This window comes from Colossoma macropomum, unplaced genomic scaffold (genome assembly GCF_904425465.1).
Source record: "Colossoma macropomum unplaced genomic scaffold, Colossoma_macropomum, whole genome shotgun sequence".
Lineage (NCBI taxonomy): Eukaryota > Metazoa > Chordata > Actinopteri > Characiformes > Serrasalmidae > Colossoma > Colossoma macropomum.
Window position 1 is genome coordinate 30,904,335 of NW_023494793.1, and position 24,648 is coordinate 30,928,982.

Below are 24,648 nucleotides of genomic sequence, written 5' to 3' on the forward strand. Positions count from 1 at the left end.
CTTTGTAGAAAATTCTCTCCCCAGTCATGCTGCCTCTATTCACTATGAAGCTGAGTTCAGCTGAAAACCACAGTTTTTCATTGCTCCTTTTTCTACACTCTTAACAAAGATAGTTAATCAAGGGTTATTTAGTAAAGTCAGTGGTTCTATATAAAACCATAAACACTCAAAGAAATATTCACATTATTTGCATGATATTGTGTTGTATATGGTTCTATATAACCTCTTTGAAAATTGTTCTTTATAGCACCAAAAAGGGGTCTTCTATTGTTATGATGTCAAGCTTTACTCTTGAAAAAGTTGGTACTTCAAGGGTTCTTTAGTAAAGAAAATCAACAATCAAAGAGACCTGTGCATGATTAAAGGGTGCTTTCCATCAGGAAAGGGTTCTTCAGATTGACTGAGAATGTGCTTTTGAAAAGGGTTCTATATAGCACGCAAAAAGGTTCTTCTATTTTTATGATGTCAAGCTTGTTGACCCCTTTTTTGTGCTACATAGAACTCTTTTCAAAAGGGTTCTATGGCGCATCCTCCATCAATCTGAAGAACACTTTCACAATGCCAAGAACCCTTTAATCATGTAAAGGGTTTTTTTAGTGTTCATGTTTGCATATAGAACCATTTTCTTCACTAAAGAACCCTTGAAGAACCATCTTTTTAAGTATGTTGTAACAGTAGAAGAATGCTTTTTGCTGCTATATAGAACCCTTTTCAAAAAGTTTGGTATAGAACCATTTTCAACACATTCTCTGTCAGTCTGAAGAAGCATTTCACCACGCAAAGTATCATTTATTCATGCAAATGGTTCTTTGAGTGTTTATGGTTCTATATAGAACTACTGTCTGTACTAAAGATCATTTATCCCTCATGTAAATACAGTCACTAAAATAGCTTTTTATCTTTTGAGAATTATTGCTGAAGTTCAGCCTTTTCTATCTCAGAGTGATGCAGAGAAACTTGTTCATGCATTTGTTACAAGCAGAGTTGATCACTGTAATGTTCTTCATTTCTAGACTTCCTAAAAAAAAATATATATATTCTCTACAACTTGTACAATCAGTGCACGTCCTAACAAAAACAAAAAATGAGAGATCAAATCACTCCCATTTTAAATGAACTGCACTGGCTACCTGAATCTTTCAGGATAGATTTTAAAATGCTCCTAGATTTAAAGGCTCTAAATGATCTTAAAGCACCTGTGTACCTCACAGAATGTCTGTCTGTTTATGTTCCAACACATGACCTTAGGTCTGCAAATACTGACCTTCTACAAGCGCCTTCTGTAAAATACAGAAAACATATTTCAGTTATTATGCTTCTAAATTTCTAAACACAATTCCACCTTTTTATTAGACTGTCAATCTCAGTTCACATGTTTTATTAGACAGTAAAGCTCAGTTCATACATTTAAGAAACATTTGAAAACATCTCTTTAACTTAGCGTTCAATTAAAATTCTACGTTTTATCAGTATTTTTTAAATCTTGATCTGTTGTTGTCTTGTCTATTACTGTAAAATTGTGGCCAAAATGCCTCTGGCTTATCTAGATATTGTTGTTCATACTTCAGACATTGACTTTGCTGATAAGATTCTTCTGATAACTTGTCCATGCAGATCATGTCTGTGCGGGCAACACTGCATAATAGAACACTGCCTACTGCAGGACCAGGCTCTGAACCTCATTCATACTGAATATATGCTACTATTGAATGCAAAAGCATTTTTCATGAGAGAAAACTACAGAATGTAAGAGCTTTATCTGAAAAGTAAAGTGAGCATTATAGTATAAATAATGGCCTACATGGCACTTTATACTGGACTTGTATTCAGTTCCAGATATGTGTGAGATGGTAGAGAGAGAGAGAGAGAGAGAGAGAGAGAGAGAGAGGGAGATACATATGTATAAATCTAAGAGTATGCAGCAGGTGCGATATCAGCCATAGTCCTCTGTGATACACAACGCAGCATGTCGCTGAGGTGAAGTGGCAGAAGGACTAGCATTTGGACAGATTCAGTGAGACGTGATGGCTGAATTCACAGCGTCTGACCTTGACACCCTCCTGCACTGAGCAGCCACTTTATCAAAGCTGCCTTTAGCAAACAGCATCTATGGCTGCTTCTCATTCACAGTTGAGAATATCCCCCTTCCTCCTCCTCTCTGCTTGAAGGATATTTTTCAGAGCTGTAGTGGTTTTTGTAGTGAGCTCTTCACAGGGAATTAATGTTTGGGAGTTGTTTGTTTTGGACATCACATCCACTTCCACAGACATAAATACTTAAATTAGGGTGCACAGTATACCACATGCCAATCATTACTGCAGTACTGAGCTGTCCAATACCTCTTTTGTCGTTGGATTTCTGGGCTGCCTTGGATAGTGTGCAACAAAATGAACTTTTTTTTTTCTACATACATTGTTTAGGAGTCTACCTTAACATACGAACTGAAAAATGCTCACATTTCTTGAATTGTTGCCCATCATAGTCACTTTGCCACCGGATGTAAAAGCATTTTCTCAATTTTTGCATATCTTCTTAAATTAGCCTTTAAAGGCACTTGCTTATAACATAATACCCATATGTTTCATATCAAAATGCTCTGCTATCTTTGTCACTACTTTCTAAAACTGCTGCAGCATGTGATGTTGATTCAATAAAGAATGAAGGGTTTCCGATGTGATGAGTAAGTCCTCAGTGATTTTGGTCAGTTTTACACAAAATGTAGACAGACACACAAATCCACCACTTACATATCTTCATAGCCTCATAACTCCAGATGGAATCGAAAGGGCAGATTTTACAGATTCAGGAAATGTTTGAACCATATTTCTGCAATGCATTATCGCAAAGACAGAGAAACATACATATAAACATCAAATTAGACACCCAGGTGCAATCGTGGACCCCGGGGGGGTTAAAGATGTGTGTGGCAAATGGCTAAATCCTACTTTTGTTAGCCACTAGCATTTACCCTCTGTTAAACATAACTTCTTTAATCTGATATCGCTCACAGATTCCAAATCCAACTTTTGCCAGAAAACAAAAGCACAAAAACAGACAGAGCCAGCCAGACGCTCGCAGTTAAAAGCAATAAATGAGGCTTTATTTGTAAAGGTTATGACAAGATTCATAGTCAGTGAACAGGCATAGGTCAAATCCAAAAAGGCCTTAATATATATATATATATATATATATATATATATATATATATATACAGACAGCATTAAAAAATTATTAAGGATTTAAATCCAATTTTGGTTCATGATCATCATTCACTAATCTGTAGGATAATTGAGTTTTCATGTTGCTGGCTTATTCAATATATCACAAGGCATATAGCAGTTGCTATATGTTGAAATTGCTGCAATGTTTTGCCCACTTCATGGAGGTGATCTGTTTCTGTGCAGTATTCACTTGTGTTTCCAGAGTATTTTGTGGAATGTCATGAAGATGTAATAAAATGATAGAACGAATTGGCCTTGCAACTTGTGGAAACAGCAGATAAGTGTGGGCGATCAATGAAGAGAGAAGCGAATCTCTTTCTCTCTCTCTCTCTCTCTCCTCTCTTCCCAGACAAGATGGGTCTTTTTTTCTCCTCTGGCTGTATCTCAGTGGTACTGGCCTTAATGAAGGCCAGCCCCCTCCCCTACCATTTTGCAGCCCCCAAATATCACCTCGTTTTTCATGTATTCTACATTAGTCTTTTAAAACCTTTTCCAGAGGAGAAATGAGAGTCGACACTGACCCAGCTCTACCCACACGCACACAGGCTCAGTAGCCTGACTAATGTACACTCAGGGAGGAGGGGGTATTGATTTAAAAGGCCTAACTAATGTGATGCAGGCCGTCCTAATGAAGGATGTAAATTGCACATTGTTCCATTTGCAGACACGCTCTTTGACGTCTTCTGCTTTCGCCTTCTGTAAGAACCTGAATAATTCATTGCTAATGGACAGATAAATAATGCCCCTCAATTTGCATTTGAGGGTAATTGATTCGCAGGAATAGAAGGAATAATAAAAGCCCTCCACCTCTCCTCCCTTCCCCTCGACTCTCCTCTACGCTCCTCTCCACCTCCCTCTAACATCCCTCCATTTCTCCTTATTAAGCAGCACTCCTCCCTCTCCCTCTTAGATTCTCTGATACATTCTTTCTGCTCTCTTTGACAGTCTCTCTCTCTCTCTCTCTCTCCTCTCTCTCTCTCTCTCTCTCAGGTGTTTGTTTGCTTTTCATTACTGGGTGGCCTCTCTATGACAGGGAGGTAATAACCTTGGCCAAATGTTGGTAAACAGTTCTGACAAATTAAAATAACCTCGCTCAGGGCTGCCGGCTGCTCCACCAATAAGAGCATGAGGTCACGAGCCTGTTCAAGAGACAACGACCACTTCAGCCTGATCCATAACAAAAGCGTCTTCAATCAGGCACTGTGCGCCTCAACTCACTGTGCTTATAAACTTCTAGTGCTACACCATTCATACCCCCCCACACACACACTCACACAGAGACTCAAACACAGTCTGTAATGTGAGTGAGGGAGCGATTTATCTGACCTGCTGTGAGTTTATTTAAGGATAAATCACCCTGTTGGCAGCCAGGCCCGAACCACAAACTGCACTAAAGTTTAATTCCAGCCCCGCTCCACCTCTCTCTCTCACTCTCTCTCTCTCTCTCTCTCTCTCTCTCTAAAGAGAGGGATTAAGTCAGTCGAAACTCTCCTGCAGTTGAATCTACCATATAGAGGATACTGATGTAAACCTGACCTTCTAGGGTAATCCAAGTCTTTTTACTCCACAATGTTGATGTAATTTGAGACTTGTGTGTCACTTAAGTTCTCTTCTATAGTAGCTATTGAATTGTTTTGAATCCAGAGAGTCCCTGTAAACTTGCAAACTCTTATACTTGTGAATTTCAGAATTTACTGTATGAAGTTGCACTAGAGCGTCTGTCAATTTTGCAAATACAATTGGTAAACTTGGGTAGGTTCCAGGTAAACCAAGGTTTACAAGATGTACAATACCACTAGCCAGTACACTAAGCTGGCCAACATGGTGAATATCACAATGATTCCAAAAGCTATAACAAACCCTTGCTTTCCTGCCTGGCTTCTATTCCAGCTTGAGGTGAGTGATGTCATTGGTCTATCCCAGTGGGTATACATTATATGCTGACATATCAATGTACACCCACTGGTCACTTTATTAGGAGCATCATTCTTATACTGGGTAGGCTGCCTGTTTGCTCTCAGAGCATGAATTCCCTGAATTCTTTATTCTGTATGGCATCAACAAGGTGCTAGAAACTTCCCTTAGAGACTGTGGCCCATGTTGACATGATTGCATCATGTAATTTCTGCAGGTTTATTGGCTGCAGTCATACTCTCTGTTCACATCCCAAAGGTGCTTTATTGCTGTGGTTTTTAACTTCAGTCCTGGAGATCCGCTGCCCTGCAACTATTCCCTGCCCCAACACACCTGATCCAGCTTATCAGGTAATTACCAAGCTTTTCATCAGCTGGATCAGGTGTGTTGAGGCAGAGAATAGTTATAATTGTGTAGGGGAGGCCGCTCTATTGGATTCAGATCTGGTTAGTAGGATATACTGAAGTATACTGAACTCATTTTCATTTTTCTGAAACCAGTTTGAGATGACCAGTGCTTTATGACAGGACACATTATCATGCTGGAAATAGCCATTAGAAGAAAGGTAAACTATGGCCACAATGAGATGCACATGGTCATCAACAATACTAGACTGTGGCATTCATATGAATAGGGGACCCAACGTGTGCCAAGAAAACATTCCCCACACCATTACACCACCATCACCAGCTTGATCTGTTAAAACAAGGTAAATTTGATCCATGGATTTGTGCTGTTTTTGCCAAATTTTGACACTCAATCTGCACATCACAGTAGAAATTTAGATCCATTAGACCAGATGACATTTTTCCAATCTTTAACTGTCCAGTTTCAGTGAGTCTGTGCCCATTGTAGTCTCAGCTTCTTGTTCCTGACTAAAAGGAGAGAACCCTGATGGTTCAGCCCATTCACCTCAAGATTTGATGTCCTGTGTGTTCAGAGAAGCTTTTCTATTCACCACTGTTGTAAGAGAGAGAGGTTATTCTAGTATGTGTCAGCTTGAAGAAGTCTAGCCGTTCTCTTCTGACCTCTCATCAACAAGGTATTTACCACCCACAGAACTGCTGCTCACTGGATTTTTGAGTTTATTTGTTTTTCATATCATATCATATATATTCTGTGTAAACTGTGTAGAGACTGTTTTGCATAAAAATCCCACATACTCAAACCACTCTGTCTACCAACTACCACTACCACTACCAACCATGCCACAGTCAAAGTCATAAAGATTACATTTTTTATCCCTTCTGATTTTTGATGTGAGCATGATTTTATGCATTGCACTGCAGCTGCATGATTTGCTGATTGGATAAATGCATGAATGTGCAGGTGTACAGGTTTTCTAAATAAACAGAGTCAGGGCGTATCATTCATATTTTTTATTTACCAGTTGCCAATGAGTAGCCACAAACACAAACAACTGGTAGTTATCATTTGGTCAAATGACATTTTTCTGACTTGACAATGACCATCTGAACATACTATTACAACAGAAAGGAGCCACTGTGTATAGCAAGGCTGTAGTCTGCTGTCCTGTTCGGTGTATTTTACTGAGCGTTTGGATGATAAATATGATGATGAGTCTTATAGTGACTTAGTAACAACTACACCACCTATTCCCCTGTCACTGCTAACACTGATGTAAGGTCAGCTACAGCAGTTATACAGGAACTCATTTGCTGTTCCTAATTCTGATTTGTTTCATTACTAGTATATCAGCTGCTTGAGTTCAGCCATACATCTTGTGAATAAATGACATATTTGAGTTACACAAGTATATCATTCATTGCTGCAGTAGTAGGACTGTAGTACTCCAGTTCTAGTACTGGCAAAAGGTTCTATATAGAACCATATACAACACATCCTCCATCAATTTGAAGAACCATTTCACCATGCAAATAAACATTCAAGCATGCAAATGGTTTTTTGAGTGTTCATGGTTCCATATAGAACCAATGTCCCTACTGAAGAACCCTTAAACAACTATCTAGTGTATAAAATAACGTCATGAGTTTTTATTGACATTAAAAACTTTTAGCTGCGTTAAAATACAGTTTCTGATTCAATCCGTTTTTTGGCTCAGTTAAACAACAAAAGTGTAACTATAGAAAATTCCACATAACAAAACGAACAAATTTTATGTTTCATTTTTATTAATAGATTATCTCTAGTTTCTTAACATTGAATGAGAACAACAAGCAGACATTATTTAGTGGCCTTCAAAGCTGCTGTTGTAGTGCAGCTTGAATCAAATACATAAAATAGGCCACACTGTACAAAAATCCTTAGTCATTTTAAGCTAAAAATATATTAATAAGTACTAATAAGCAATTAGAACTCAAATAAATACTAAACATACTGATGATTAAAACAATGCAAAGTGAAATATTATTTTAAATGAAGCAATATCCAATCCAAATCTCCGAAACATTTTAAATTTGGTCCTGGTCTGCTTTTTTACAGTGAAAATGTTCTTGTTTTAGACAATATATGGCTCAGGCTTGCGTCCGCTTAAATAGCAATGATATGCCTCAACGAGGTTACTGCAGTTAGTGTCCGGCACAGGTAGATTAGAGCTGGGGCAAAACTCTGCAGGAGAGTAGATCTCAGTTTGGTCCCACTGCTCTACATATCTTGGAACAGGCCTTGAAATATTCATATGCTCAAGATTAGTGACCTGATTTAGAATTCACCATAGAAGTTCATTTAAAAAGAACTACCAAGCAGGCAGCAAAACGTCCTCAAACTTTCCAAGAAAAACACCACATGCACTCAAAAATTCATTAGAGAGCTGGACTTTGGAGAGCACTGCCAATCTGCAAAAGGTCTGCAGGTGTACATTTTTCCAGTCAGAAGACACCCTGACATCTGATCTAATATAGAAGTGAACCCCAAATCCTGTCTGCCACAGCATATTGGGGCTGAAATGAAATAATGAACATGAGCCCAAAATTCAGCTTTTCAGCTATAATTTAAGAATTTTTACATTCAAATCATCTGAAATAATCACAAATTAAATTGTTATTTCTAATACTTGGTTTTAAGTCTGTTGCAGTCAGTGCTGTCTTCAGTTTCTGCTTGTTTTTGGGTCATTTTACTTTCAGTTTTGCCTTCAGTAAGTGAAATGCATGCTGGACTGGATTAAGGTCAGATGATTGACCTGGCCATTGCAGAACATTCCACTTCTTTGCTTTAAATAGTCTTGGGCTGCTTTCACAGTGTGCTTCATGTTATTGTCCATCTGCGCTGTGAAGTACAGTCAAATAAGTTTCAAAATATTTGGCTGGAACGGAGCAGATATTATTCTACACATTTTCTGTCCAGTTCACAGGTTGCAGTTTTCGAGATAGAAGTACAAATCTTACTGCCATAAATTATGTCACAAAGGACGTCTCTCACACTGCCCCTTATAGACATATAATACACACTCACATACTTACTAGCATGTCTATATATGTTCACAACCACCTGGGATATCATAGCAATGGCCTAGCCATTACTATGATATCATAGCATATATCATAGCAATGGCCTAGCACCCACTCAGGAAATATAATTTCACCAGACAAAAAATTAGTCACCTGTGACTGAAACATACCTAATAGCATGTATTACCTCCACGAGCATGAATAGCAGCTGCAATTTGATTTTTTTCATGGACTGGACAAGTTTTTCTTGATGTAGGCGACATCAATATTCCGCCACTCTTTCATCAAAGAATTATGCAATTCAGCCAGATTTCGTGGACTACTCTTACTCGTAGTTCCAGATAGTCCCACAGATTTTCAAGAGGATTCAAACCTGGGGATTTTGTGGGTCAGTCCAGATGTGTGAATGCTCCTGAAAGTTCATTATGCCGATCAGTCACATTTGCAGCCCTGTGGATGCGAGCATTGTCATCTTGGGATATAGGGATAGGAATGTTATGTTCCTTGCTAAGATGATGAGCAAAAGGAAGAACCTGCTTGTCCAGCAGCTTAATATAAGCACTGTGGTTCAAATTTACTGCCTCCTCCTCCAGCTTGAACCAAACTTTGCATGCAGGTTTCCTGAGGTCTACGATGAACACAACGCTTAGCATCATTCACATAAAGGCAGAAACGAGATTCATCCAACCAAATAACATGTTTCCAGTCATGAACAGTCCAATTTTTGTGTCTCTTTGCCCACTGTAATCATGCAGCTTTGTGAGCAGAATTGAGCAAAGGCCTCTTGCATGCCACTCTGCTCCACATGTTCATAGTATGCAGTTCTCTGTGGAGTGTTCTGTCAGAAATTGCTTGTAAAGTGTTCTGTCAGAAATTGCTTCACCTGCCGTGAAACACAGCGGTGGTCCCTGTCCATCAATTTCATCTTTCAGCCACAATTCTGACGAGAATTTCCTGTAGTCCGGGATTTTTGCCATGACCATAAGCTTCCATACTCCTGCAAATTCAGTTACGTCCTTCACAGTGTGGCGTTTGGCATGCCCAAATGCAATCACTCTTTTTTGCTTATCGTTAACATCTACTTTGAGACCCCTTTTTGCACACATCGAACGAGACATTCACTGCACTGTACTACCTCTTCTCAATCTATGAATCCCGCAGGTATTTATAGCCTGTTCATCCTTGTGCAATGCCATCCGCAGGAGCCAGAATTTACTACCACCCTACACATGCAAGATGATTAATTTTTTGTTCTGGGAGCTTTTTTGATGTGTCTTATTTTAATTAATGAGCTACCTGGACTAATCATTAATGGTTAAGCGCTAAAGGTAATCATTGTTGCCTTTAACTTGTTTGTTTATTCAGACCTTTGTAAGCAAGACCTGTGTAAGCAAGACTGTTCTAGGCAGTGTTCATTCACCTTTGCTGGTCAGCACACATATTTGACTCTCTCTGCCTGTCTGTCTGTCCTTCTGGTCACCTGATAGAGCCTCAATAGAACCACCATCCATTCTCTTGGTCCAATCCAGCTGAATGCCTCTATTTAGTATTCACAACCACTGCTATGGAAATAAAGAGACTGAAGGCAAGGGCAATCACTGGGTGTTCATCAGGATGGGTGGGTGTTGCGGGGTTGGTGGTGTTGGAAGTAAGGAAACTCATTCCATACAGCTTCATAGTCTCAGCAGCTATAGTCTCAAATTAAAAAGAAAAACCTGCCAGAAAGCTAAGGATGATTTTCACTGGAAAACTAACTCCCTATTTTCTCTCATTGAGTTCTCTCTCTCTCTCTCTCTCTCTCTCTCTCTCTCTCTCTCTCTCTCTCTCTCTCTCTCTGCTTTCCTCTGAGCTGTCAAACTTAGTTAGCGGAATTATAACTTACAGCCCGCCATGCCTGACTGGATCTTCTGAATTTAATGAACTAAATCTGAAATTCAGAGAATTAAGCTGTGGTAGGTACATCTCTCAGAATGGCAAGAAATACTTTTAAATGAATAGCTAAATGTCTATTTGACGTGTATTTTGATATGACCTCATATCCATATATATATATAACCAATGTATCAAAGCGATCTAGTACTAATCTTATGTAATATTACGAGTCTCTCAATCTCCTTCTATTGAAACCCTAACAAAAGCAATACCATATCAAACTGTATTCTCCGAACATTAAAGTCATCAAAGAAGATTTAGACTCAAAATAGCATAATGACACATTGTGATGACAGTTGAGTAGGATTTTTTAATATTCATCAGTTTGTGTCACAAGGTATGACTGGAGCTTGAATACTCCTGATTTCCTGAAGAGAAAAGATACAAGGCCAGAGAGAGAGGGTGGCGTGATTGTCATTCAGCAAGACACTCGTCCTTGAGTGAGAAAGAATAAGGGAAACAGTCATTAATTACGGCGCAGCTGAGGACAGAGTGAAGATGTGACAGAGTGTGTTCTCAGGATGACCCTGAGAACACACACACACTCTCAAACATGTAATATGCCAGAAAACACACTCATACACTCATAGTTTCAGCTAATACCCGTACTAGCACCAAACAATATTTTAATAAAAGAGTCAACTCCTGTGAGATCCATTTACTTTTGTATTTTGTCAAGTATGATTGAGATCGGTATATTTCACTAAGGAAATGGACATCTTGTCCATTCTGTCCACTGCACAACAACTTGTCAGTGTGACAGAGTGAGTTTCAATTCAGTTGAGCTGATAGAGTGAGCTGCAAATACAGTTGAATTCTCCTTGCTGAGACCTGATTTGCTAGTTAAATTTTCTCCCATGGAATCGGACTGGTCAGCTGAATTGTCCATCCTGCAATCTGCCTGGCTGGATGAATTTTTCTTCCTGTGATTTGATTGGCTGGTACAGTTTTCTCCCTTGCGATCTGACTGACTAGCTGATTTTTTTCCTTCTGTAATCTGATTGGTTAGTCTAATTTCCCTATGTACTCTGGCTTGTTGAAGTTTCCCTCCTGCAATCTGATTGGCTAGTTGAAGTTTCCCTCCAGCAATCTGATATGCTATTTAAATTTTCTCTCTTGCAATCTTATTGGCTAGTGGAATTTAACCTCCTGCAATACGATTGGCTAGTTAAATCTTACCTCCTGCAATTTAATTGGCTGGTACAATTTTGCCTCTGGTGTTCTGATTAGCTAGTTAAAATATCTGTTCTGTAAACTGCTTGAGTGGTTGAATTTTCTCTCCTGCAGTATGACTGGCTCGTTGAATTTCCTGTATTGCAATCTGATTGGCTCGAATTTTTCCTCCTGCAATATCATTGGCTAGTGACCTTTTCAGTCCTGCAAAATTATTGGCTACTCAAATTTTCACCAGCACTCTTTGAAAGCCCTGAACTCCTTGGCTGTTGAATAAAGCTCATACTGACACACTGGTGTGCTTGATCAAACAATTCATTATGATGCATTAAGGAAGCAACCAATCAGAAGTACACAAAGTATGCAGTACATGCATACTTTTGCATGATGTAATATAATGTCTGAAATAACCCACACAAACGATAGTTCTGCAGACACATGGAGACACCTGACAACATGCACCTGTTAGGGTGTGTGTGTGTGTGTGTGTGTGTGTGTGTGTGTGTGGGTGCGCATGAACAGCCTTGTGGGACCTGCTGCCACCTCTAGCAGGGAAGACCACTGAAGCTGCTTATAGAAAACGACATCATCTGCCCCCATCTCTCTGGTTTCCCTCTCTTTCATTAGTCTCTCTCTCTCTCTCTCCTCTCTCTCTCTCTCTCTCTCTATGTTCCCTGCAGAGGTCTCTCCTTATTATAGTTTTGCAAACAAGGAGGCTCTTATATTCTTGTCTGCAGGAGTTGCAGAACTGGCTATGATAATAATTAATGTGTGGCTGAGAGTGTTAGACAAACACTGACAGACAGAGAGAGAGAGGGAGAGAGAGAGAGAGAGAGAGAGAGAGAGAGAGAGAGTTGCTGTTGTGCTGTAGAGCGAGCATGGACAAGCCTGTCATATATATGGAGCTGGAACTAGCATATGCTCTCCTCTCACAGCACATCAATTCTTAGACGTCTCTTAGATAGATAGAGAGAGAGAGAGAGAGAGAGAGAGAGTTTGATAAGGCATAATAATACTGACACTATATCAGAATCAGCAGATAATTAGGTATTAAATTCATAATTTAATATGTCAGTTAGTGAGTTGTTGTAGCTAATTGAAAGTAGGCAGATTAGAAGCAAATTTGTCACTAGGGTGAAATTTGCTCAGTTATGATGAAATAGATGTGATCTATCCCAACAACATAACCTCTCACACACATAAAATGAAAGTCACACTTTATGTGTACTTATTTTGACAAAAACTGAGATTTTTGCCAGCATTCTGTAAACCATGTCCACCCTCACTCGAGCTGCCACAAGAGAACACATTTGTGAGTTTTTTGGTTAGACACAGCTAGTCACCAAATTAGTTCAACCTAGTCTAACAGCAAAAGAAAAAAAAGACAGGACACGAGTCCCAAACTCCGTCAGCCAGGGGTGGTGACAGGGAGGCGGAGCAACAAGCTTCGTCCCTCTCAGCTGTGAGCACCTTCAAAAAGAGCAGAAAGGGAACAGAAGCCACTGAAAAGTGGTCAACTTTGGTTTTGGCTGTGTTTGTTTGGAGTGAAAATAAAGTTTAAATGGCTCCTGCAGATGTTTCTCCTGCTTCCAGCATCCTTCCTGAGCCCGGGGTAGCACAGGCCGTACTACAGTTCTGTTTAAACTCAAGGCATTAATAGAGATAGTAAGGTTTTTAAGACTTTTTTAATCTCATTGTTTTGAAGTAGGCCAGCGGGTAGCGCTGTCACCTCACAGCAAGAAGGGCCTGGGTTCGATTCCTGGCCGGGTGGCCAGGGTCCTTTCTGTGTGGAGTTTGTATGTTCTCCCCGTGTCTGCGTGGGTTTCCTCCAGAAACTCCAGTTTCCTTCCACAGTCCTGCAGTCAGGATGGTTGGACATGCTAAATTGCCCCTAGGTGTGATAGTGTGAGTCTGTCTGTCTGCCCTGCGATGGACTGATGACCTGTCTAGGGTGTATCCTGCCTTCCGCCCAATGATGGCTGGGATAGGCTCTGGCGACCCAGAAGGATAAGCAGTTTCGATGGTGTGTGTGTTGAAGTAAATGTGTCTGAAAGTGTGAAAATCAGTGTTTAACTTTAAGAATTATCACTACAGAGACACATATTTTCTATAATTAAACATACTTTTTCCTGTGTAATGAAAAGCATTGTGATTTTTTGTGTGTACAACTGTTCAAAGCTGTGTTTGCTAGTCAGGTACTGACTAGCGGGTTTGCTAAAAATGAGCTAATATTGTCACTGCTGAGGCGGTCAGTACTTTTACCAAAGATTTGGCAAAATTTTGGTAGTGTTCTGATTGTTTTAGTTGTGACTAGACAGTTCACCTCTGTCTTTGGTAACGCAGCTGAACTCAATGAGTATTTAGTGAATTCTTTACTCTTACAAGTGAAGATAAACCCACCAAACACTATTACATGAACAATAAGCGCACCTGCATCTAAACTAGAATGCTATATTGATGTGTCAATGGATATTTGTAGAATTAGAATGACTTAGAATTAAGTTTTAAAGAGATTACTAAGGTGACATAAGCTAGTTAGGAAGCAAACACTATGCTAGCCTCTGCAGAACAAGTGCTTTGGCCAACGTTTGACTCTATACATGAGTCTATGTAAACATTCAGACATTGTTCTGAGTGTTTGAGCGCAGTTCATTTCATTATCAGTGAAGCCAAATAGTAAGCAGCGTAGCCAACTAGTCAAAATAGGCCTAGATGCTTTAGACTTGTACTATTACAGTGGTTAAATGGCTAAAAAAATCACAGTTTTTATGACAGTTCAAGCTCAAGTATCAAGCAGGTGGAAATGCAGTAGAGCCAGAACTGTTGGTTCCCATTTGGGTCAGTGCTTGTTTTTGCGTGTGCAGTAAAAACTGTTTTAGGATTCGTCTTAAATATAACGGAATAACGCTGGGAGTTGTAGATGCTCACATAAAAATATTGCTGTATCAACAGTCTCTACTAATAAGGCTATATGGGGCTAGCGAGAAATATTCACAGTATTCACGCTGACCATAAATAACTCAGTCACAAGAATAGCAGGGACTATGACAGGAACAGTTTCACTGTGGAAAAAGTTAAACTTCTTCCTTCAGTTTAAGAAGCTGCCATCATTAACTGCCTCTCAAACAGTGAAGTGGAAAGAAAGACATTCTGTTGAAATGTAGCGTAGCTGCTACACTGCTATACTGCTACACACACACACACACATACACACACACCATTCTCCAATGGTGGTACTTTTTTGTTTTTTAGCATGATGAAGTCTTCGGGTGGGAGATTTATGGGCCTGTCTTCACAATATTCTTTTACATTCAGCACATTCGAATAGCAAGAAAACTTGAGGTTTGTGCAGGTGTGTTTGTGTGAGGAACAGAGCACTTGATAAATGAATAAGTCTTACGGTTCTGTCCATAATGGAGTGTTATTGAGAGTTTCAGTAATAAAGCTAGAAGAGTGCTGTTTTGAAGGTGTCATGCTGCTGAGTTTAATAATACACATATCGAATGCAACTCACTTCAGATGAATCACTTTATTTCATATTCAGCCCATTCTCATGCAGAGCTTTATGAAGCAGGGAGAAGTGAGCAGGAAAAATGCAGAAACAGACAGATTTCTCTCCACTTTAAAATGGTTTTAGCAAAGTAATTTGGTTAAAATGAACATGTACACTATAGAGCCTATTTGTGGCACATATAGAAGTTTGTTTTCCTATTAAAACTATGGAATCAGAACAGCATTATGATGCTTATATCTATATAACTCTAGAAGGTGTTTTGCATAATTATAAAACCAAAGGTCACCACCAAACAACACACAGCTAACACACACACACTCCTACACCACACCCCACCCTACACACACCAAGACACACACGCACCAGTTCAGATTTCAGAATATAAATATTGTAGCTGTTTTAACTGTAATATTACACTCAAGTACCTAACACCCATTGCCCTTACAGTCATATGCAAAAGTTTGATAGATTTTGTTTTTGAAGTGAAAATAAACTGTTGTTTCTCTGCTAACTGTAGTGCACAGTTTCTATTTATTTGCTGAGTTTAACATATTGGAAAAAAATAAAACATAACAGATAAGATGTAACTTTTCAACAGGCCACAATTATTATTTCATTTTTTCCTTAAAAACTCAACAAATAAATAGCACGTGTGAAGAAATGTGTTATCTGAAGAGAATGTGTACTTATTTTTACTAAGAACATCAACAAAACATGATTTTGCCAGGGCACCAAAACTTTTGCATATGAGTGGATGTTTGCATCTTTTTGCACTCTACAAAATATTTTATTTTTATCTTTTTTACATTTATGTTTATATATTTTTTTTCATCTTTTATACTATGTCTATCACTGCTGTCAGGACAAATCCTTGTATCTCCATTTTTGTCATTCTTAAGTTTTAAGTTTAAGGTTGACATAATTTAAAGATGCCTGTTGCCCTTTACATTGTGTGTAAATTTCATGATAAATGGACCAAAAGAAAAGGCCCACATTTACTTGGAAAAAAGTCCAAGTTGGTTGACTGACATTAAAATTAAAGAAGATTTTTTCCTTTTCCTGTAAACGTATCATTTTGGAGATACAAGGTTTTCTTCCGACAATGGCACTGTACTATTTTATGCAGGATAACTTTGGGAAAGCATATTTAGCATGTTGATCCAGAAATATTATTTACTTAGATCTTCATCATAAAGACACAAAGTTGTTTAACAGGGTTTTCACTGATTAGCTAACATCTGTGTTAAATGCTAGCTATATCAATAATTTACAAAATTATATTAGCCCTCCCGATAGAGCAGCTCGATGAAGTCACAGCCATATGTAACTGTTTTGCGTTAAATCAGGTGCTCTTCCCAATAGCTGAATGCTATTACTTTTTTAAATTACAGTTGTTATTAGCAGCAGCAGCAGCAATAATAATAATAATAATAATAATAATAATAATAATAATAATAATAATTGCATTTAACCCCTTAAAATCCCAGGCACATTACATACTAAGGCTTATTATTCAGTAAATACAGGGACTTCAATGCAAAATAATGGAGCTATTCTTAGGATATAGAAGTGTGTAGTAAAACCTGGCTTGGTAAAGGGTTAATTAATATACATAATTTCATAATATAATTAATAGAATCCTGATAACTACTTAATTAATGAACACAATTTCAAATCATTTCAAGTGTTTCTATGTTACTGTCATTTGTCTTTTGTCATAGTTTTTTCAACTGAAAGGGAATCATTGAGACATAAATTGTTAGAGGCCTCAGTTTCATTTCCAATTATAATATTTAGTCCTGTACTTTGATTACTAATTTTTTAGTTTAAATGCAAAGACTACAAATGATGTGAAATATTAATTATGCATTCTGTAAAATCTATATGATGAACTGATGCAAAATTGACTGGGAGGCCTGTTCCTTAAGGTAGCAGAGCATATTTTAGCATTAAGATGCCCTCTTTTAAGATGCCTGCTGTTACAGTTTATTTAATCTAACTGTTTATAGGCTCATGTATAATCATTCTGGACATGCTAAACATGTTAAACTGCATGGATATGATTTAGCTCTATACTAAATGGACATTTTTCCTAAAGGAGAAATTCCTTGTATGCCTTGTACTTTATAAAGATTCTGATAATAGATATTTATCGGTCTCAGATGCTGCAAATATGTCTATTTGTGTGTGTGTGGTGTTTATGTGTCTGCATGAGTTCCTGAGGTTATTGTTGTATATTAGTGAAGATTCATGTTGTCAGTATCAATCTGGACTAGAAGTGCTGATTGATGATGTAATATTTCCCAGTTGATCAACATTATCCACTGCTGGAGGCGAGGTCAATACTACACACACACACACACACACACACACACACACACACTTACTCACTCACTCTCTCTCACATCCATACCAATACTTAGGTTTTTATTGAGGATGCATCTCCCAGGGTGTTCAGTGTCCTTGCATTGGATGCATTTGCCCACAGCATGCGCACACACACACACACACACACACACACACACACACACACACACACACACACAGGCAGCTTTCCCTGTTTCTTTTAATTTGCAGAGATAAAAGAAGGAGGCTTTACTGTTTGGGAGACTGGACAGGTAAAACAATATTTTCAAATTCTCAGAGGTAAGTGTGGCACTACCATACATATTTCTGCCTTTCTTTTTCTCTGTTAGTGTTAAAGAAATACTCCAGCCTTTGTCAAACTATCACAGACAGTTATCAAACAATCATTTTAGTGCATTTCCTTGTACCTGTGTAGATAGAGATTTAAAATGCTGAATTATTTATTTAAGGGTAAACTGTGCACATCTAAAACTTAATAGTTTAGTTTACTCTTCTTGGAGTCTATTGAGCTTTATTGCACCAGCTTATTACACTGAGTATAAATATCATTACTGTGGGTAAAAGTGTCAGGGCTGGTGTGCTGGCCAGAGATGAAGCTATAGCCTAGATTAAAAAGAATTGTCACCATCAGCATTGCAGTTTACTCCAAGTTCTCCAAGGAAACTGTGCTGGTTGCATAAAACACCTTTAGTTTTTTCCTTAAGTATGAACCTTAAAGGAGGGTTGTCCCTTACTAAAGAGAATTCATTCAAGGTGTTGCATAAAATCCCGCAGAGGTTCCCCCAGACATGTATTTCTTGCTGTGGGGTAGTAGAGTGATTGACTAGTTTGTGCATGATAGCCTACATTTAGATGCTCAGCTTATATGAAGTGCTTCAATTAAAACATGTTAAAGCTAAGTAGTTTTTAAAGACAAATATCAGATGGGTATCAGTCGACACTGATGGTTAAAATATTGGTATCTGTATTGGTATCGGTACTGGAAAACAGAAAATGGTGTTGTGCCATGTCTACCTGTTTTTATATTTTGCTAAATACGTCTATATGATAAATATTTATGTGAATATAAACAGTGCACCTTTAAAGGTTCACACTTTAAAGCTGACATTTTAGTTGGCTGCACATAGAGTCTATTAAGATTTGCTACACTGGGTTAAGCTGTCAGAATGGTGACCCAGCACAAGATGAAGCTTTAGCCAGGATTAAAACGAATTTCCACTGGTGAATTTCCATTGGCATTGCAATTTACTCCAAGTCCAGGAAACGGACCCTCAGTCTGCTAGACTATGTTAAGAAGGGTCAACCCATCACTCTGCTATGCTATGCTAAACACTGCTAAGCCCTTTGCCTGCTAGGCGGTGTTATACAGGGTTAACTTCTCAGTCAGCAAGAGTATGTTAAAGGTTAAACTCATTCCACAAGACTGTGTGACACAAGTTAAACCCTCATTGCACTAATGGTATTAGCTTTAAACACTATAAACACACTTTCTCAGGCAAGACTTCTCCTGCATCATGTCCTTGAAGAATATTCTGCTGAAGGTTACACACACACACACACACACACACACCCACACACACACACACACACACACATATATATGTACTACATACACTCCAGATTCAATTTGCAGCCTATACTTTAAGCTCAACCTCCACAGGGTGAGGGATTTAAACAGGCCTGATATAAACATATGGCGTGCATTTAGTCCATGTCGTTGAGCTGTCATTACCGAAAGGGCTAGGCGAGTATGTGTGCGTTTATGTGTGTTCCCCAGCTGTCAGCGGCGGGGCGCAGTGCGCTGCAGTGACAGAATTAAACTCACCGTCACACCTGCTCACTCACGCACACCCTTCATTTGAATGAGGAAAGAGTCAAACAAACCACACACAGCAGGTAAAACATGCAGTATTCATTACCTTAGTCTGTGCAGCTGGGAAATACAAAAGTACAATGAAAGAAAGGGGGGACAGACAGAGATGGCAGAGGAACCAGCAGTGAAAGAGGAAGCAGATAAAGTGCTTGGAATTACCATCTACAGACTCTGCGTTGCACTTTCTCTCAATTTAGTTTGATCAGTATTATTCACTGATGCTAAATAAGGTGGTGGTGGGAGTGGTGGTGTGGGGGGGGGGTCTTGTAATGATCGTCATATCATGTGCATAGTATTATATGTGATACCATCACTAAGGACTAAAACAGAGGAGTTTGAGTCTTACATGTCCTGAACATCATGAGTCTGACTAGCTGCTGATGTTTTATCAGTAGAGAATTTTGTGATCCACATTTATGAGGTTCATCAGATTTACGCTAAGTGTTCTGTGCATAAGAATCCAGAAATGAAACCTTAGAGGTGGTTAATGAATCAAATGTTCTTGCAACAAAAAGAAAGTTACCATTATTCGTGGAGGCCAGAGGACTGCAAAAACCCAGTCCAATCAATGGATGGCCTACCTGACTGTCTACCTACCTACCTACCTAATGACCTGCCCACATGTAATGCTCTGCACCTGTACTCATTTGTGCATGTGCAGAGCTCTACATACATACACACACACACACACACACACACACACACAGCTGAAAGGTAGTGAGCCAGGTTCACAATAATGGCAGAGAAAGTTACACAGGTGCCTACAACAACTTGTGCTGCTAGAGAAGGAAAGAAAAGAAAGACAGAAGTAGAAAAAACTTTGCACAAAAAGAGTTTGGATAAAGCAAGTGGTCAAACCAGGGTGAACAACGGCGTGGCTTTCTATCAATGGCGAAACCTGAGGGAGGCCTGGCAAGTGACACCAAGGTTGCTGATTTTCTGTTGGACAGGAAATGATCTGGTTTGTTTTGTTTATGGGGGAATTTGTTGTTTTCCTGACTTATGTAGCCAATGTTTCTAGCTACTTAGGTAGCTACATTATGTACTAGTTTAATGATATATATTAGTGCACATTTATGTGTTATGGGGAAGTGGCTTTGGAAGGAGGGTTGAACTAGTTAGGATTTTTTTCAAAAACTAGCTCACACTTTCTGGTTTCTTCAAAATCACCTACTCCAGCTTTAAAGAATGTGTTTGTATGTATTTCAGTCATAAACAATTGAAGAAAAGCTACTGAAACTTTATCCATACCTTATATTGTAAAACTCAGTAGATTATCAATGATGTTAGAGTCAGAATTAGAATTAGCTTGGCCACAGAGATACATGCAGATCGACAAGCAGGGTCAACAGGACATTAAGACCACATTTATTAGTATTTGTCATGTGCAGTGTACACACTTCTGAGCACTTCTAAGCATCATATTTCAGAGCAGGAAATAGCCAAAGTGTGAATATCATGGCATCACATCTTTAAAAGCTATTCAAGAAGTTTTAAGTAGCTAGTAAGTGAGGCATCCTTGTGTGTTTGCTGGCACATACCAATTTGTTGTATGTGGGTCTTTTTTGTTGTAGCCTTGTTATAAAGACCACCTGCTTCTACACATCATGCTAAAACAGTTATCTGTGGTTACTTATTGTGCATGTCCATCAAACGGCCCTTTCCTGCCAAAAAAGGTGGCTGTCCAGCAACAAAACACTCCAGGCTCTTTGACAATAGGCAGAAAACTGACTTGCAGGATTAGAGTCAGAGTGAGTTAAGTTCACATTCAGAGAACACATAAGTTGATTTTAAAAACTTTCTTTGATTAGAGCAAGACAAGATGAGCGTCTAAAGAGCATATAGAGTGGACCACTGTAATGAAGCATTACTGGCTACATGTGTGCTGTGACAAATCTGATTTAATTATGTTCTATGTAGATAAAGAAAAAGAGACTGGAGAAAATGTTTGAGCTTAGTCATTTTGATGGAGAAAGAAGGTCTCTCTCTCTCTCTCTCTCTCTCTCTCTCTCTCCCTACTACTGGTATAGTAAGTATGCTTATCATAACCAGAGCTGATTCCCAAGTTAATTAAACTATATACCAATTATTACTTTAGAAACCTGAAGAACAAAAGGAATTTGAATGGAATTGAACTCCACAGGGAAGAGATTGTTCAGATAAGGTAAAGGGGGCAGCTTTCCAGCAAAAGGACAAAAACTAGGCATTGAGAGAAAAGGATATGATTTCTAACTATTTCTGATTAGAGCATTAGACCTACAAAGCACGACTAACATGTAAACTCCTGAGGGCTGCCGACAGAAGATGAAAAAGGGGGATGGAGGGATTGGAGAGTAATTATCTCACAATGAAAAGGGGGGAACATGGCTGTCAGTCATGTCAGTGAGCAGTAATTGTTCTTACAGAAGCAGAATGGTGTTAACACGGTCACATTACTCCAGAGCCATTTCCACACAAAGCCCTGCCTCAGCGCCTTCATCAATGATTTAGTAGCCAACAATCCCATCACCCGAAAAACAAACAAAGCCCCCTGAATCACGTCTCAATGCAGAGTGAGGTTTTCCCCTCGGATCTTTCTTACGCAGAGATAAGCTTTGAGGCCAAAGGCCCGGTACAGGTTAGAACTTTGAAACATAAAAGAACTTGCTAAAGAACTTTTAAGTGGATGATTAGTAAAACTATTTTGCAAATGTAATTGTAAATTTAAAAGAAACTCAGCATTTTATACCAATTAAAGTCTTTTCAGAACCACACCTCCGAGCCAAGAACCATAGAACCTAGTAGAAGAACCTAGAAGCTGAAACCCATTAGATGTATCTTCCAGATATTTTCACTGCATATGTGCCTCTGGCGTAACAAACTAATGCTGAATATTCCCAGCAGTTAGCTTCATCCATTGGTTCATTCATGGCACCGTTCACATTTTACATTGGTCTTTTTTGGCTATAGAACCATTTTAAATGCATTCTTTAATAAACTATATACAACTGGTTTTCCATCATAGAGAAGAGCCATTTGACCATGCAAAGAACCATTTATGATTTCCAGTAGTACTTTTTAGTGTTCATGGCTCTATATCTAACAATTGCCTTTACTGAAGAACCTTTGAAGAACCATTTACATGTACATGCTAATATGTTACACTGTGGCCAACATGAATATGCTCTGGCGGCAGATTTTTGGCACATTGCCAAATTCCCAAATAAGCTGGCAAAGCACTCAGTTTGATTCATTTAATATTAAACCTTTTTATTGTGTGGATGTGCTTTAAACTTTGATCACCATCTTATATCTCATTTCCAAAAATAGGTCTTTAAAGAACCGTCTATTTAAAGTTGGTCCAAAAGTGTTTTTATGGCACAGCTGTGAAGAATCTGTTTCAGGACCTTTAGTGTTCTGACTGAAATGCAGTTATATATTAAGCCTAGTGTGAATAATGGTGTGTGTACATGTGCTCTGTGATGCGGACATGGTCTGTGTGCATGGATGAGCTTTGTCCTGATATTACATAGTACTTGTAATCAACTAGGAGACTCAGACATGATGACGGCTGCACATTTTGCAAAGTTTTGCTCTAGCAGAGTTGCAGACTAAAAGTCTATTCAGATGCGATTAGTTTTACATTAGGAGGTGGGATAATGTCATTTTGACCGACGTTTCTCAGTGATTTTAGTCCTGTCCGAACCTGCCAGTGTCAGTCAATTTTACCTTTCATTATCATTTTGAGCACTTCCATGTCAGTAAAGAATCCAGTGACTTTTATTTTCTATAAAATGAGTAGTAGAAATTACCTCAGGTTAGTCCTTTAAAATCCCAGATTTATTACACTATTATACTAAGGCCTATTATTCACTAACTACAGGGACTTCAGTGCAAACTAGCTGAGCTATTCTTAGGTTATAGAAGTGTGTAATAAAACTTTAGGACCACTGCTGGCATTTGAGTGGTTATATTATTCCTGTGCGAATCGACACATTGGTAAAAATCTGTGGGAAATGAGTTTCTTAAGTATGGAGGTGCGAAGAAGCATAATATCTGTAAAATTAAAGGTTTTGACATGTTTTCTGCTCATTTTTAGAGTGAAGGCAGAACCCAAATCAAGCAGCCCCTCCCATCTCCATCATTAACATCAAGACTTTTTATCCCTTATGTCACACCTCGGGTGGATTCGGACTACGTTTCCCAAAAGGACATGGGAAATCACGTGGATAAGCGGACTCCATTGCCCATAATCCCTTGGGTGATCACATGACTCATGACAATTGTTCATGCACCTGTCAGTGTTCTCAATCACCTGAGTATTAACTATGAACACCTGTGTTTTGAGTCATATGACTCTCTGAGATTAGTATATCAGCCCGGGCTTTAGTTAGGGTCTTTGCGAGGTATTGCTTCTTCGGAACTTACTGTTTTTTCTGATCTGTCTATTAGTGCTTGTTTTGACCCACGTTTGTTATATTGACCTTGATTTTTGCCTACTCCTTTTGGTACCTCTGCTGATTGTGTTTTGGATTTGTGTTTTGACCTTTTTGCCTGCCTTTTGACTACGATTTCGACTTTCCCCTTGGTTTTTGTCTGCCCTGTGTTATGATCACTTCAGTGATCTTCTGCTGCCTTTTGGTTAAGACCCACGCTTGTTTTTCGACCACGCTTTTGTCACCTGATAATAAAACACTGTTTGCATTTTTCATCCGCAAGCGTCTGAATTCTATTGACACGTCACACCTTACAAATGGGTTACACATTACATAGACCTTGTGGTAAAATAGTATTCCCCCACCTTCACCTGGAAAACGAATCCTGTCCGAATAGGGCCTAATGTGAATAGAACACCTGGGAAAAATTTGGAAATAAGCAAAAGACTAGGTATCAGATTTCTTGGATGCAATGTGTTTATGGTGGCGTATTTATAGTGCTTGGATAATTATGGTGATTAACATCAGGTGTGGAACAGGACTCTAGTATTTGGGAGAGGCAGAACAGGAGAATGACGGGAGATGGAAAACGATTTCTTTGCATATGAAGTTGTAATATGAAGCACAGCTGGATCTGGATTAGTTTGACCGGAAACTTAAGTGACAACCAATGAGATATGAGATTTTAATCCAGTACAAAGTTACAATGCCTGCTGTTTCACAGTCTGACTGTAATAATTGCTGAGTGAAATATGTTTTATAATCAGGGACTTCAAGGACAGCTACAGTGGACTGAAAAAAGCTGTGCTGG